Raw genomic sequence first — 15641 nt, 5'->3', positions numbered from 1 at the left:
AATCATGTCAAAATTTCAGCCCAATCAGAGTTACGGATCTTCGGGAATTTAAGAAACGGTGAAAGGGTAGAATCGGGGAGCGCAGAAATAGAAGGAAACAGAGAGAGAGAGAGAGAAAGAAAGAGAGAGAGAGAGAGAGAGAGATCCAATCTCGGAGGGGCTCTCGCCCCTCCACTGCCATGGAGGCCATGGACTAGAGGGGAAACCCTTCTCCCATCTAGGGGGAAGGTCAAGGAAGAATAAGACGATGGAGGGCTCTCCCCCCTCTCTCCCGGTGGCGCCGGAACGCCGCCGGGGCCATCATCACGACAACGATCTACACCAAAAACTTCACCACCATCATCACCAACTCTCCCCCCCCCTCTATGTGATACGTCTCCAACATATCTATAATTTGATTGTTCCATGCTATATTATATTCTGTTTTGGACATTATTGGGCTTTATTATACACTTTTATATTATTTTTGGGAATAACCTATTAACAAGAGGCCCAACCCAGAATTGTTGTTTTTTTTGCCTATTTTAGGGTTTCGTAGAAAAACAATATCAAACGGAGTCCAAACGGAATGAAACCTTCGGGAACGTGATTTTCGGAACGAACATGATCCAGAGGACTTGGACCCTGCGTCAAGACATCAACCAGGAGGCCATGAGGTAGGAGGGCGTGCCTACCCCCCCTGGGCACGCCCTCCACCCTCGTGGGCCCCCTGTTGCTCCACCGATGTACTCCTTCCTCCTATATATACCTACATACCCCCAAACTACCAGATACGGAGCCAAAACCCTAATTCCACCGTCGTAACTTTCTGTATCCATGAGATCCCATCTTGGCGCCTATTCCGGAGCTCCGCCGGAGGGGTATCGATCACAGAGGGCTTCTACATCAACACCATAGCCCTTCCGATGAAGTGTGAGTAGTTTACCTTAGACCTACGGGTCCATAGTTATTAGCTAGATGGCTGCTTCTCTCTTTTTGGATCTCAATACAAAGTTCTCCCCCTATCTTATGGAGATCTATTCGATGTAATCTTCCTTTGCGGTGTGTTTGTTGAGACCGATGAATTGTGGGTTTATGATCAAGTTTATCTATGAACAATATTTGAATCTTCTCTGAATTCTTTTATGTATGATTGGTTATCTTTGCAAGTCTCTTCTTATTATCAGTTTGGTTTGGCCTACTAGATTGATCTTTCTTGCAATGGTAGAAGTGCTTAGCTTTGGGTTCAATCTTGCGGTGTCCTTTCCCAGTGACAGTAGGGGCAGCAAGGCGCGTATTGTATTGTTGCCATCGAGGATAACAAGATGGGGTTTATTTCATATTGCATGAGTTTATCCCTCTACATCATGTCATCTTGCTCAAAGCGTTACTCTGTTCTCTTGAACTTAATACTCTAGATGCATGCTGGATAGCGGTCGATGTGTGGAGTAATAGTAGTAGATGCAGGCAGGAGTCGGTCTACTTGTCTCGGACGTGATGCCTATATACATGATCATACCTATATATTCTCATAATTATGCTCAATTCTATCAATTGCTCAACAGTAATTTGTTTACCCGCCGTGAATACTTATGCTCTCGGGAGAAGCCACTAGTGAAACCTATGGCCCCCGGGTCTATCTTCCATGATATTAATCTTCAAATACTTAGTTATTTTTATTGCCTTTTATTTTACTTTGCATCTTTATCATAAAAATACCAAAAATATTATCTTATCAGATCTCACTCTCGTAAATGACCGTGTAGGGATTGACAACCCTTTATCGCGTTGGTTGCGAGGATTTATTTGTTTGTGTAGGTACGAGGGACACGTGTGTGGCCTCCTACTGGATTGATACCTTGGTTCTCAAAAACTAAGGAAAATACTTATGCTACTCTGCTGCATCACCCTTTCCTCTTCAAGGGAAAACCAACGCAAGTGCTCAAGAGGTAGCAACAAGGATTTCTGGCGCCATTGCCGGGGAGGTCTACACAAAAGTCAACATACCAAGTACCCATCACAACCCTTATCTCCTGCATTACATTATTTTCCATTTGCCTCTCGTTTTCCTCTCCCCCACTTCACCCTTGTCATTTATTCGCCCTCTCTCTCTCTATCCTACCTCTCTTTCTATATTTGCCTCTTTTTGCCCGTTCCTCATTTGATTGTGTGTTGGATTGCTTGCTTGTCACGATGGCTCAAGATAACACTAAATTGTGTGACTTTACCAATACCAACAACGATGATTTTATTAGCACTCCGATTGCTCCTCTTACCGATGCTGAATCTTGTGAAATTAATGTTGCCTTGCTGAATCTTGTCATGAAAGATCCGTTTTCCGGCCTTCCTAGTGAAGATGTCGCTACCCATCTAAATAGCTTCGTTGATTTGTGTGATATGCAAAAGAAGAAAGATGTGGATAACGATATTGTTAAATTGAAGCTATTTCCTTTTTCGCTTAGAGATCATGCTAAAGCTTGGTTTTCATCTTTGCCTAAAAATAGTATTGATTCGTGGAATAAGTGCAAAGATGCTTTTATATCTAAGTATTTTCCTCCCGCTAAGATCATCTCTCTTAGAAACGATATTATGAATTTTAAGCAACTTGTTCATGAACGTGTTGCACAAGCTTGGGAGAGGATGAAATTAATGATACGTAATTGCCCTACACATGGTTTGAATTTGTGGATGATTATACAAAAAATGTATGCCAGATTGAATTTTGCTTCTAGAAATCTTTTAGATTCGGCCGAGGGAGGCACTTTTATAGAAATCACTTTAGGAGAAGCTACTAAACTCCTAGATAATATTATGGTTAATTATTCTCAATGGCACACTAAAAGATCTACTAATAAGAATGTAACATCCCAAATTTTCAATTTGAAATGTTATACATTAGATCATCATGCATATCATATTTTATTTTGCTTTTGGTTTTGATCCTAGAAAATCCTAAGCAACTCAAGGACCCACGGAGAGAGTTGGGGATTTCGTTATTTACATATTTGAGTTTTCTTAAATTATGTAAACAGGATCATTTGATTTTATTTATTTTATCATCAATTATTTCTATTACAAAAATATGAGAGAGGGAATAAAATGACTTTCCCAAAATATAAAAATATTGAGGATTTAATAAAAAAATCAAATAAGATTTATTTCGGAGTTTTTCGGTATTTTTATTTGAATTTAGGAAAAAATGCGCGTTTTTCAAGGTTGTAGTTTGGGCCCAGATAAATGTTCACTTTATCGGGCTTGATTTTAGGAACCCGAGAAATTTTATTTCGTGATTTTTGGAGTCCGTTTAGTATTTCTTTTTATTTTTCTTCCGAGCGGATTTATAAAAAAACGCGGAACCGACTTTGGGCCGTACTCGGCCAGGACACCGCCTGGCCGGGGCCTTTATAAGGCGCGCCCGAGGCCCGAGCCGAGCCAGCCCACCCCGCCGCCCTAACCCTAGCCGCCGCCAGCCACCGCCGCCGCCGCTGGAGTTGCGCGCCGCCCGAGGTTCGCCGCCGCCTCGTTTTTCCGTGCTGTTTAAAAAAATTATGTTCGTCGTTTTTCTTTTTCGTCGGATTTTTCGCGGTTATTTTCTGATCGCGATTTCTGATCCGATTTTCGTTTTAGTATAACTTTTCGCTCGTTTATCGGAATCAGGCGATTCAAGCGCCTGGAGTTTCGTCTCGAAACCCTCTTTCCGAATAATCAACTTAAACAAGTTTTTGCTACTGTAAAATTTGCCCTAGATCCAGATTACTAGAACGAAGTTGTTCTCTTTCGCCGCTTGACTTCTTTTGCTTCGTTCGATTTGATTCTTTTTGCAAACCAGGGTTCTTAAGTTGAACTTTCTGGTTAGATCTTCTATTTGAGTTTTACCTGTGCATTAGATGAGTACTTATTGTATGCTTGTTTGTTTGTCTGCGATAGAATACCCAGAGTGCGCCGCCTGTTACGTTGAATCTCTAGGTTTCGCGGATCATCAGCAAGGCAAGTAACACTTTGATCATACCTTTTCTACAACCCAGTTTTCTTGCATTAGATCAATCCTCACACATTGCATGATTAGGATCTAATTAAATTGTGGGATGGGAAGTAGATGAGGTAGTACCTATTACCTGTTTATTATCAAACCTTTGGGAGTTACTTCTATGTTTGCTTATTATGCCATGCTATGCTAGTAGACGTGGATTGGGTGAGTGATATCCATGACAGATGTGAGATTGTTAATTAATGGTTTATCTAAGGTGGCAACCTAACACGCATCTGGGTAGATTGAGGCACCTGGGGTTTCCAGGACTTGCCTGTTTTTCTTTTGGACCGCCACCCAGGCTCAAAGGGATCAGGAGATTATTCACTAGAAACTTCCGTGTGCAGCCACAAGCCATTATGGGCTCTGGCATAGTTGACTAAGTTTTGTGAACTCTTACAGTGGTAGACTAGCAGATGTAGGGGATGTAGGTGGTACGGTCTACCCGATCGTAAGGTGCTAGCGCTTCTGAAAGACTATGTCTCGGTCATCCGTTTCTCAAACACCCTGTAGTGCGAGAAACCAAACGGAGGCGATCGAGTCTTGTGGGGGAAAGTGCGCAAACCTCTGCAGAGTGTAATAAACTAATCATGGTTAGCCGTGTCCCCGGTTATGGACATCTTGAGTATCTAGTACCTGGATTATCATGTGAATCTCAACATGTTACTCTAAAGTTAATTTTGTTGGGTTTTAATGATGTTACTTAATTGGGATTGAGAATGCTGTCAACCATTCTCAATGTTTAACAACCACCATGATAGTAATTAAATTTATTCCTTTGAAGTAGGGAAAAATTGGCTTTACGCAAAAACTGTAACCATAGAGCTTTCCACCAGCCAAATATGCATATAGTATAGCTGTTGCATTCCATTACTCTCTATGTGTTACCTTGCCAGCATATTCCATGTGCTGACCCGTTTTCGGGCTGCAACGTTAATGTTGCAGACTTTTCAGACGACGATTAAGGAGTTTTAGGTCGTGGTTCTATACTCAGTGATGCCGTTGGAGTTGATGGACTCACTTATCTTCCAAGCCTTCCGTTGTTATCGTTATTAGATGGCCTTAAGCCATATTTATTGTAATAAGTTCTCTTTTGAGACACTCGATGTAATAAGTGTGTGATTGCTACTCTGTTATAAATCCTCCGAGTACTGTGTGGTGTCAGCATTACTGATCCAGGGATGACACCGGAGCACAGAGATCAGACTGTTTGAGGTCTGGTCGCTACAGAGATGGTATCAGAGCACACGCTGACTGTAGGACACGATCAGTAAGCTAAAGACCTAGATCACTACTCACTTTCTTCTCTTCTGACTTCTCATCTTTTCTACTCTTTAGGATGGCGGATGCAAGGAACAAGTTCACACAACCAGATGAAGATACACCCTTTGGACGCCACTTGAAGGAAGTCACTAGATTCCTGAACGTAGGAGTACCAAGCTTCACGGGAACCTACAACGCCACTTTACCTGAGGAAGAGCGCTGGATGATTCAAGTTCAAGTTCCAGGAAGGACGTTCATGCCAGTCACTGAGCCTATAGAGTTTTCTTTTGATGCACCAACTTGGAGTCTAGGAAAGAGTATGGCAGCTCACATCGCCATGGGACGCATTGGCGAAGTCTACCGCAAGGATCTCAAGGATACTATCTACCAGATTTGTGGGCGCCGAGATGAACACTGGGAGATGATCAGCACCAGGAAAGATAGATCAATTGCAGCTTTTATCCAGGAGTTAAACCAGCACATTCGTCGACAGGAGAATCAGATGTGCGCCGACATGATAGACCTGAAGAAGGCAAAGACTAGAATCAAGGAACTGGAGGAAGAACTCAAGGTTACACGTGAAGATTATGAAGAGGAAATTGAAGTATTGGTGGAGAAGAATGACGATCTGATCAAGAAGATTGGAATATTTATGGGAGGCCCGACACCAGTAGATGAAGACGAAGAACCCAAGGAGATTTGCCCGGAAGACTACATCATCATTGACGGCACCGACTCGGAACAAGATAGTAGCGATGATTACTATGTGGATGAAGCAGGAGCAGATATCATGGAGTCTACAACCGTAGAATATTTCTAGTAGACCACCTCATCAGTAGTAGTAGTCCACCATGTAAATATAGTAGTCCGAGCACTTCTGTGATAGCTAGATCGATTGTATGTCCTTGTTTGATTGAATGAAGTGAATTGTTTGTTTTTGCCTCATGTGCATATGGGTAGTGTTTTCCCTTTAGACCCCCTCTATTCTTATATCTCATCTTTTCTAAAACCTCAGATGCCTCCGAGACGTGACCCCGGATTTGCCTTTCTGCCGGAGCTCACCCAGTTGATCCAGCAGCAGAACACCTTGATGCAGTTGCTAGTTCAGAATCAGAATCAGGGAAACAACAACAACAACCCACCACCACCACCTGTTGACCACTTAGCCCGTTTTCTTAGGCTGAATCAGCCGGTGTTTTCCAGTAGCACCGAGCCGATAGTAGCGGATGATTGGCTCCGCAAGATAGCTAGGGAGTTAACCACAGTAGGATGCACAGATGTGGAGAAGGTGAAGTTTGCCGCACATTAGTTAGAAGGACCCGCAGCATCTTGGTGGGAGAATTTCTCAGCCACCTTCCCAGTCGACACTGTCACATGGGACCAGTTTCAGCAGGCTTTTCGTACTGGCCATGTTTCAGCAGGAGCAATGGCCATGAAGAAGCGTGAGTTTCGTAACTTGCGCCAAGGAGGACGGACAGTTGGCCAGTATGTGGAGGAGTTTAGTAAGCTAGCACGTTATGCCCCAGATGACGTTGCTACAGATGCAGCTAAGCAGGAGAAATTCCTGGAAGGACTGAATGATGAGTTGAGTATGCAGTTGATGGTAGCCACCTTCAACAACTACCAAGAGTTGGTAGATCGTGCTCTTATGATTGAAGGGAAGCAGCAGCAAATTGAGAACCGCAAGAGGAAGTATGGACAAGGATGTTTTCAAGTGCCATTAAGTATAGGAAGGCATGTTTTCCCAACGGATTTAATTATATTGGAATCTCAAGGATGGGATGTGATATTAGGCATGGATTGGTTATCAAAGTATGAAGGGAATATTGAGTGTGCTAGTAAGTCAATTTTGCTTACCACACCAGAAGGGAGAAGGATCAAGTATGTATCCCGGCATGCGCCAAACAGGACACAAGTAAATTCCTTATCAGGAGTTGTGCAGGAGGAAGTACCAGTGGTAAAGGATTTTCCTGATGTATTTCCCGAAGAGTTGCCAGGCATGCCAGCGGATAGAGACATTGAGTTTTTGATTGAGCTTTTGCCAGGCACTGGGCCAATATCGAAGAGACCATATAGGATGCCAGCAAAGGATTTGGTGGAAATTAAGAAGCAGATTAAGGAGTTACTGGATAAGGGATATATTCGCCCAAGTTCTTCGCCTTGGGGATCGCCAGTACTTCTAGTGGAGAAGAAGGATGGATCGTTAAGGATGGTTGTTGATTATCGAGGATTGAATGAAGTAACGATCAAGAACAAGTACCCACTACCAATGATCAACGATCTGTTTGATCGATTGCAAGGAGCTAAAGTGTTTTCCAAGATCGATTTGCGATCAGGATACCACCAGTTGAAGATTCGAGAACAGGATATTCCGAAGACAGCTTTTACCACCAGGTATGGGCTATATGAGTATACCGTTATGTCATTTGGCCTGACTAACGTGCCTGCCTATTTTATGAACATGGTGAACAAAGTGTTTATGGAGTTTTTGGAAAAGTTCGTCGTAGTGTTCATTGATGATATCCTGGTTTATTCGAAGAATGAAGAGGAGCATAAGGAGCATTTGCGTTTGGTACTTGGAAAGCTCAGAGAACATCAATTATATGCCAAGTTCAGCAAATGTGAATTTTGGTTGAAGGAAGTAGGATTCCTCGGACATGTTATATCTCGAGAAGGTATAGCAGTAGATCCCGCTAAAGTTGAAACCGTGACCAAGTGGGAAGCCCCAACTACAGTTGGAGAGATCCGGAGTTTTTTTGGACTCGCAGGATACTACCGGAGATTTATTGAGAATTTCTCAAAGATTGCAAAGCCTATGACGGAGTTGCTGAAGAAGGATACTAAGTTCAAATGGACTGATGAGTGTGAGGTAAGTTTCCAGGAGTTGAAGAAACGTTTGGTGACCTCACCAGTGTTGATTTTGCCAGACCAAACCAAGGATTATGAAGTGTATTGCGACGCTTCACGTCGAGGACTTGGAGCAGTGCTTATGCAGGAAGGGAGAGTTGTTTCGTATGCTTCACGACAACTGAAGCCTCACGAATTGAATTATGCCACGCATGATTTGGAGTTAGCAGCCGTAGTGCATGCATTGAAGACATGGAGACATTTCCTCACTGGGAATCATTGTGAGGTGTACACGGATCATAAGAGTTTGAAGTACATTTTCACGCAGAAGGAGTTGAACCTCAGACAAAGGAGATGGTTGGAGCTCATTAAGGATTATGATATGAGATTGCATTATCATCCCGGAAAAGCTAATGTAGTAGCTGATGCATTAAGCCGCAAGAGCCATGTCAATAGGTTAATGACGGGAGAAATACCCAAGGAGTTAGCAGAAAATCTTCGTGAGCTATGTTTGGAGATAGTTCCGAGAGGCTATGTAGCAACGTTGGAAGTTCAGTCAACTTTGATGGATAGAATCAGAGAAGCTCAGAAAACTGACAAAGAGATTGCCGCTATAAAGGAGAAACTGAGCAAAGGAAAAGTTAAAGGATTTCGTGAGGATGAGCACGACACCCTATGGTTTGAAGACCGTGTTTATGTACCCAATGACCCGGAGATCAGAAAGTTGATTCTGCAAGAGGCACATGATTCACCGTATTCGATTCACCCAGGAAATACCAAGATGTATTTGGATTTGAAGGATATTTTCTGGTGGACCGGAATGAAGAAGGATATTGCGGAGTATGTAGCAGTTTGTGACGTATGTCAGAGAGTAAAGGCAGAGCATCAGAAGCCAGCAGGATTGTTGCAACCATTGCCGATACCCGAATGGAAGTAGGATAAGCTAGGCATGGATTTTATCACGGGATTACCAAGGACTCGTTCAGGCTATGACTCGATTTGGGTTGTAGTTGATCGATTGACGAAAGTAGCTCATTTCATCCCAGTAAAGACCACTTACACCAGTGCTAAGTTGGCAAAGATATACATGACCAGGATCGTATGTTTGCATGGAGTTCCGAGGAGCATTGTATCAGATAGAGGAACCCAGTTTACCTCAAAGTTCTGGAAGCAGTTGCATGAGACTTTGGGTACTAGGCTAGAATTTAGTACAGCTTTTCATCCGCAGACAGATGGACAAACCGAGAGAGTCAATCAGATTTTGGAGGATATGCTGAGAGCTTGTGCGCTAGATTATGGATCTAGTTGGGACGATAATTTGCCATATGCAGAGTTCTCTTACAATAATAGCTATCAGACCAGTTTGAAGATGGCCCCTTTCGAAGCTTTGTACGGAAGGAGGTGCAGGACACCGTTGTCATGGGACGAAGTTGGAGACCGCCAGTTGTTTGGACCAGATCTGATTAAAGAGTCTGAACAAAAGGTGAAGTTGATTCGCGATAGGCTCAAGGTAGCCCAGTCCAGGAAGAAGAGCTACGCAGATTCTAAACACAAGGAGACAGTTTACGAAGTTGGAGATAGAGCTTATCTTCGAGTATCCCCACTTCGAGGGATTAAGCGCTTTGGAGTTAAGGGGAAGTTAGCGCCACGATTTGTAGGACCATATCGAGTTTTGGAGCGTATGGGAGAAGTGGCTTACAAGTTGGAATTGCTAGAAGGATTAACAGAAGTTCATGATGTGTTTCACGTTTCTCAGTTGAAGAAGTGTCACGCGGAGATGACTGACATACCTTTGAGAGACACAGTGCCATTGGAAGCAATTCAGTTGGATAACAATTTGACCTATGAGGAGAAACCAGTCAAGATTCTCGAGTTTGCCAGCCGAGTCACTCGCAGCAAGGTTATCAAGTTTTGCAAAGTTCGGTGGAGCCACCACACGGAGGATGAAGCCACCTGGGAGCGAGAGGAAGATTTGATCAAAGACCACCCTCACATATTTTCTAGCCAACCCGAATCTCGAGGGCGAGATTCATCTTAAGGGGGGTAGGTTTGTAACATCCCAAAGTTTCAATTTGGAATGTTATACATTAGATCATCATGCATATCATATTTTATTTTGCTTTTGGTTTTGATCCTAGAAAATCCTAAGCAACTCAAGGACCCACGGAGAGAGTTGGGGATTTCGTTATTTACATATTTGAGTTTTCTCAAATTATGTAAACAGGATCATTTGATTTTATTTATTTTATCATCAATTATTTCTATTACAAAAATATGAGAGAGGGAATAAAATGACTTTCCCAAAATATAGAAATATTGAGGATTTAATAAAAAAATCAAATAAGATTTATTTCGGAGTTTTTCGGTATTTTTATTTGAATTTAGGAAAAAATGCGCGTTTTTCAATGTTGTAGTTTAGGCCCAGATAAATGTTCACTTTATCGGGCTTGATTTTAGGAACCCGAGAAATTTTATTTCGTGATTTTTGGAGTCCGTTTAGTATTTATTTTTATTTTTCTTCCGAGCGGATTTATAAAAAAAACGCGGAACCGACTTTGGGCCATACTCGGCCAGGACACCGCCTGGCCGGGGCCTTTATAAGGCGCGCCCGAGGCCCGAGCCGAGCCAGCCCACCCCGCCGCCCTAACCCTAGCCGCCGCCAGCCACCGCCGCCGCCGCTGGAGTTGCGCGCCGCCCGAGGTTCGCCGCCGCCTCGTTTTTCCGTGCTGTTTAAAAAAATTATGTTCGTCGTTTTTCTTTTTCGTCGGATTTTTCGCGGTTATTTTCTGATCGCGATTTCTGATCCGATTTTCGTTTTAGTATAACTTTTCGCTCGTTTATCGGAATCAGGCGATTCAAGCGCCTGGAGTTTCGTCTCGAAACCCTCTTTCCGAATAATCAACTTAAACAAGTTTTTGCTACTGTAAAATTTGCCCTAGATCCAGATTACTAGAACGAAGTTGTTCTCTTTCGCCGCTTGACTTCTTTTGCTTCGTTCGATTTGATTCTTTTTGCAAACCAGGGTTCTTAAGTTCAACTTTCTGGTTAGATCTTCTATTTGAGTTTTACCTGTGCATTAGATGAGTACTTATTGTATGCTTGTTTGTTTGTCTGCGATAGAATACCCGGAGTGCGCCGCCTGTTACGTTGAATCTCTAGGTTTCGCGGATCATCAGCAAGGCAAGTAACACTTTGATCATACCTTTTCTACAACCCAGTTTTCTTGCATTAGATCAATCCTCACACATTGCATGATTAGGATCTAATTAAATTGTGGGATGGGAAGTAGATGAGGTAGTACCTATTACCTGTTTATTATCAAACCTTTGGGAGTTACTTCTATGTTTGCTTATTATGCCATGCTATGCTAGTAGACGTGGATTGGGTGAGTGATATCCATGACAGATGTGAGATTGTTAATTAATGGTTTATCTAAGGTGGCAACCTAACACACATCTGGGTGGATTGAGGCACCTGGGGTTTCCAGGACTTGCCTGTTTTTCTTTTGGACCGCCACCCAGGCTCAAAGGGATCAGGAGATTATTCACTAGAAACTTCCTTGTGCAGCCACAAGCCATTATGGGCTCTGGCATAGTTGACTAAGTTGTGCGAACTCTTACAGTGGTAGACTAGCAGATGTAGGGGATGTAGGTGGTACGGTCTACCCGATCGTAAGGTGATAGCGCTTCTGAAAGACTATGTCTCGGTCATCCGTTTCTCAAACACCTTGTAGTGCGAGAAACCAAACGGAGGCGATCGAGTCTTGTGGGGGAAAGTGTGCAAACCTCTGCAGAGTGTAATAAACTAATCATGGTTAGCCGTGTCCCCGGTTATGGACATCTTGAGTATCTAGTACCTGGATTATCATGTGAATCTCAACATGTTACTCTAAAGTTAATTTTGTTGGGTTTTAATGATGTTACTTAATTGGGATTGAGAATGCTGTCAACCATTCTCAATGTTTAACAACCACCATGATAGTAATTAAATTTATTCCTTTGAAGTAGGGAAAAATTGGCTTTACGCAAAAACTGTAACCATAGAGCTTTCCACCAGCCAAATATGCATATAGTATAGCTATTGCATTCCATTACTCTCTATGTGTTACCTTGCCAGCATATTCCATGTGCTGACCCGTTTTCGGGCTGCAATGTTAATGTTGCAGACTTTTCAAATGACGATTAAGGTGCCTTTCGGTCGTGGTTCTATACTTAGTGATGCCGTTGGTGTTGATGGACTCACTTATCTTCCAAGCCTTCCGCTGTTATCGTTATTAGATGGCCTTAAGCCATATTTATTGTAATAAGTTCTCTTTTGAGACACTCGATGTAATAAGTGTGTGATTGCTACTCTGTTATAAATCCTCCAAGTACTGTGTGGTGTCAGCATTACTGATCTAGGGATGACACCGGAGCACAGAGATCAGACTGTTTGAGGTCTGGTCGCTACAAAGAAAGTGCATGCGATAGAAGAAATTAATGTTTTGAGTGGAAAGATGGATGAACTTATGAAATTATTTGCTAATAAAAGTGTTTCTTCTGATCCTAATGATATGCCTTTGTCTACTTTTATTGAGAATAATAACGAATCTACGGATGTGAATTTTGTTGGTAGGAACAATTTTGGTAACAACGCATATAGAGGAAACTTTAACCCTAGGTCGTATCCTAGTAATTCCTCTAATAATTATGGTAATTCCTACAACAATTCTTATGGAAATTATAATAATATGCCCTCTGATTTTGAATCTAATATTAAAGAATTTATTACTTCGCAAAATAATTTCAATGCTTTGATTGAAGAAAACTTGCTTAAGATTGATGAGTTGGCTAGGAACGTTGATAGAATTTCTCTTGATGTTGATTCTTTGAAACTTAGATCTATTCCACCTAAGCATGATATCAATTAGTCTCTCAAAGCCATGAGAATTTCCATTGATGAGTGCAAAGAAAGAACCGCTAGGATGCGTGCTAAGAAAGATTATTTTATAAAAGCGTGTTCTTCTAGTTTCCATGATAATAAAGATGAAGATCTAAAAGTTATTAATGTGTCCCCTATTAAATGTTTGTTTTGCAATATGAATCTTGATAATAATGGGACTGAATATGATCCACCTTTACCTAGATGGCGTTCCAAAAAATCGGAGTCTTTAGATCTTGATGCTAAAATTGTTAAAAGTGGGATTGAAGAAGTCAAAACTTTAAATATTGATGAACCCACTATTTTGGATTTCAAGGAATTTAATTATGACAATTGCTTTTTGATAGATATTATTTCCTTGTTGCAATCCGTGCTAAATTCTCCACATGCTTATAGTCAAAATAAAGCTTTTACTAAACATATCGTTGATGCTTTGATGCAATCTTATGAAGAAAAACTTGAGTTGGAAGTTTCTATCCCTAGAAAACTTTATGATGAGTGGGAACCTACTATTAAAATTAAAGATCATGAATGATATGCTTTGTGTGATTTGGGTGCTAGTGTTTCCACGATTCCAAAGACTTTGTGTGATTTGTTAGGTGTCCGTGATTTTGATTATTGCTCTTTAAACTTGCACCTTGCGGATTCCACTATTAAAAAAACCTATGGGAAGAATTAATGATTTTCTTATTGTTGTAAATAGGAATTATGTGCCCGTAGATTTTATTGTTCTTGACATAGATTGCAATCCTTCATGTCCTATTATTCTTGGTAGACCTTTTGTTAGAACGATTGGTGCAATTATTGATATGAAGGAAGGGAATATTAGATTCCAATTTCCGTTAAGGAAAGGCATGGAACACTTCCCTAGAAAGAAAATTAAATTACCTTATGAATCTATTATGAGAGCCACTTATGGATTGCCTACCAAAGATGGCAACACCTAGATCTATCCTTGCTTTTTATGCCTAGCTAGGGGCGTTAAACGATAGCACTTGTTGGGAGGCAACCCAATTTTATTTTTATTCCTTGCTTTTTTCTCCTGTTTAGTAATAAATAATTTATCTAGCCTCTGTTTTGGTTGTGTTTTTTGTGTTTAATTAGTGTTTGTGCCAAGTAGAACCATTGGGAAGACTTGGGGAAAGTCTTGTTAATCTTGCTGTAAAAACAGAAACTTTAGCGCTCACGAGAACTCCTGCCATTTTTATTTGGAAAGTTCTATTTAGTTAATTATGTTTGCAGATGATTAATAGATAAATTCCTAACATCCAGAAATTTATTTTATAATTTTTGGGGTTCCAGATCTTGCGTTAGCGACAGATTACTACAGACTGTTCTGTTTTTGACAGATTCTGTTTTCCGTGTGTTGTTTGCTTATTTTGATGAATCTATGGCTAGTAAAATAGTTTATAAACCATAGATAAGTTGGAATACAGTAGGTTTAACACCAATATAAATAAATAATGAGTTCATTACAGTACCTTGAAGTGGTGTTTTGTTTTCTTTCGCTAACGGAGCTCATGAGATTTTCTACTTTAAGTTTTGTGTTGTGAAGTTTTCAAGTTTTGGGTAAAGATTTGATGGATTATGGAACAAGGAGTGGCAAGAGCCTAAGCTTGGGGATGCCCATGGCACCCCCAAGATAATCTAAGGACACCTAAAATCCAAAGCTTGGGGATGCCCCGGAAGGCATCCCCTCTTTCGTCTACTTCTATCGGTAACTTTACTTGGAGCTATATTTTTATTCACCACATGATATGTGTTTTGCTTGGAGCGTCTTGTATTATTTGATTCTTTATTTGTTAGTTTTCCACAATCATCCTTGCTTCACACACCTTTTTGAGATAGACACACATGATTCGGAAATTATTAGAATACTCTATGTGCTTCACTTATATCTTTTGAGTTATATAGTTTTTGCTCTAGTGCTTCACTTATATCTTTTAGAGCACGGTGGTACATTTGTTTTATAGAAACCATTGTTCTCTCATGCTTCACTTAGATTATTTTTGAGAGTCCTACAAAACAGCATGGTAATTTGCTTTAATTATTTGAGGCATGCAAGATTAATAAATAAAATTTTCTTATGAGTGTGTTGAATACTATGAGAAGTTTGAAACTTGATAATTGTTTTGAGATATGGAGATGGTGATATTAGAGTTGTGCTATTTGAGTAGTTGTGAATTTGAGAAATTCTTGTGTTGAAGTTTGTGATTCCCGTAGCATGCACGTATGGTGAACCGTTATGTTAAGAAGTCGGAGCATGATGTATTTATTGATTGTCCTCCTTATGAGTGGCGGTCGGGGACGTGCAATAGTCTTTTCCTACCAATCTATCCCCCTAGGAGCATGCGCGTAGTACTTTGCTTCGATAACTAATAGATTTTTGCAATAAGTATGTGAGTTCTTTATGACTAATGTTGAGTCCATGGATTATACGCACTCTCACCCTTCCACCATTGCTAGTCTCTCTAATACCGCGCACCTTTCGCCGGTATCATACACCCACCATATACCTTCCTCAAAACAGCCGCCATGCCTACCTATCATGGCATTTCCATAGCCATTCCGAGATATATTTCCATGCAACTTTCCACCGTTCTGT

Source organism: Triticum urartu, chromosome 4A, assembly GCF_056163025.1.
Source record: "Triticum urartu cultivar PI428250 chromosome 4A, HENAU_Tu73, whole genome shotgun sequence".
NCBI lineage: Eukaryota > Viridiplantae > Streptophyta > Magnoliopsida > Poales > Poaceae > Triticum > Triticum urartu.
The sequence above is the reverse complement of the archived record's forward strand: the minus strand, read 5'-3'. Positions refer to the sequence as shown.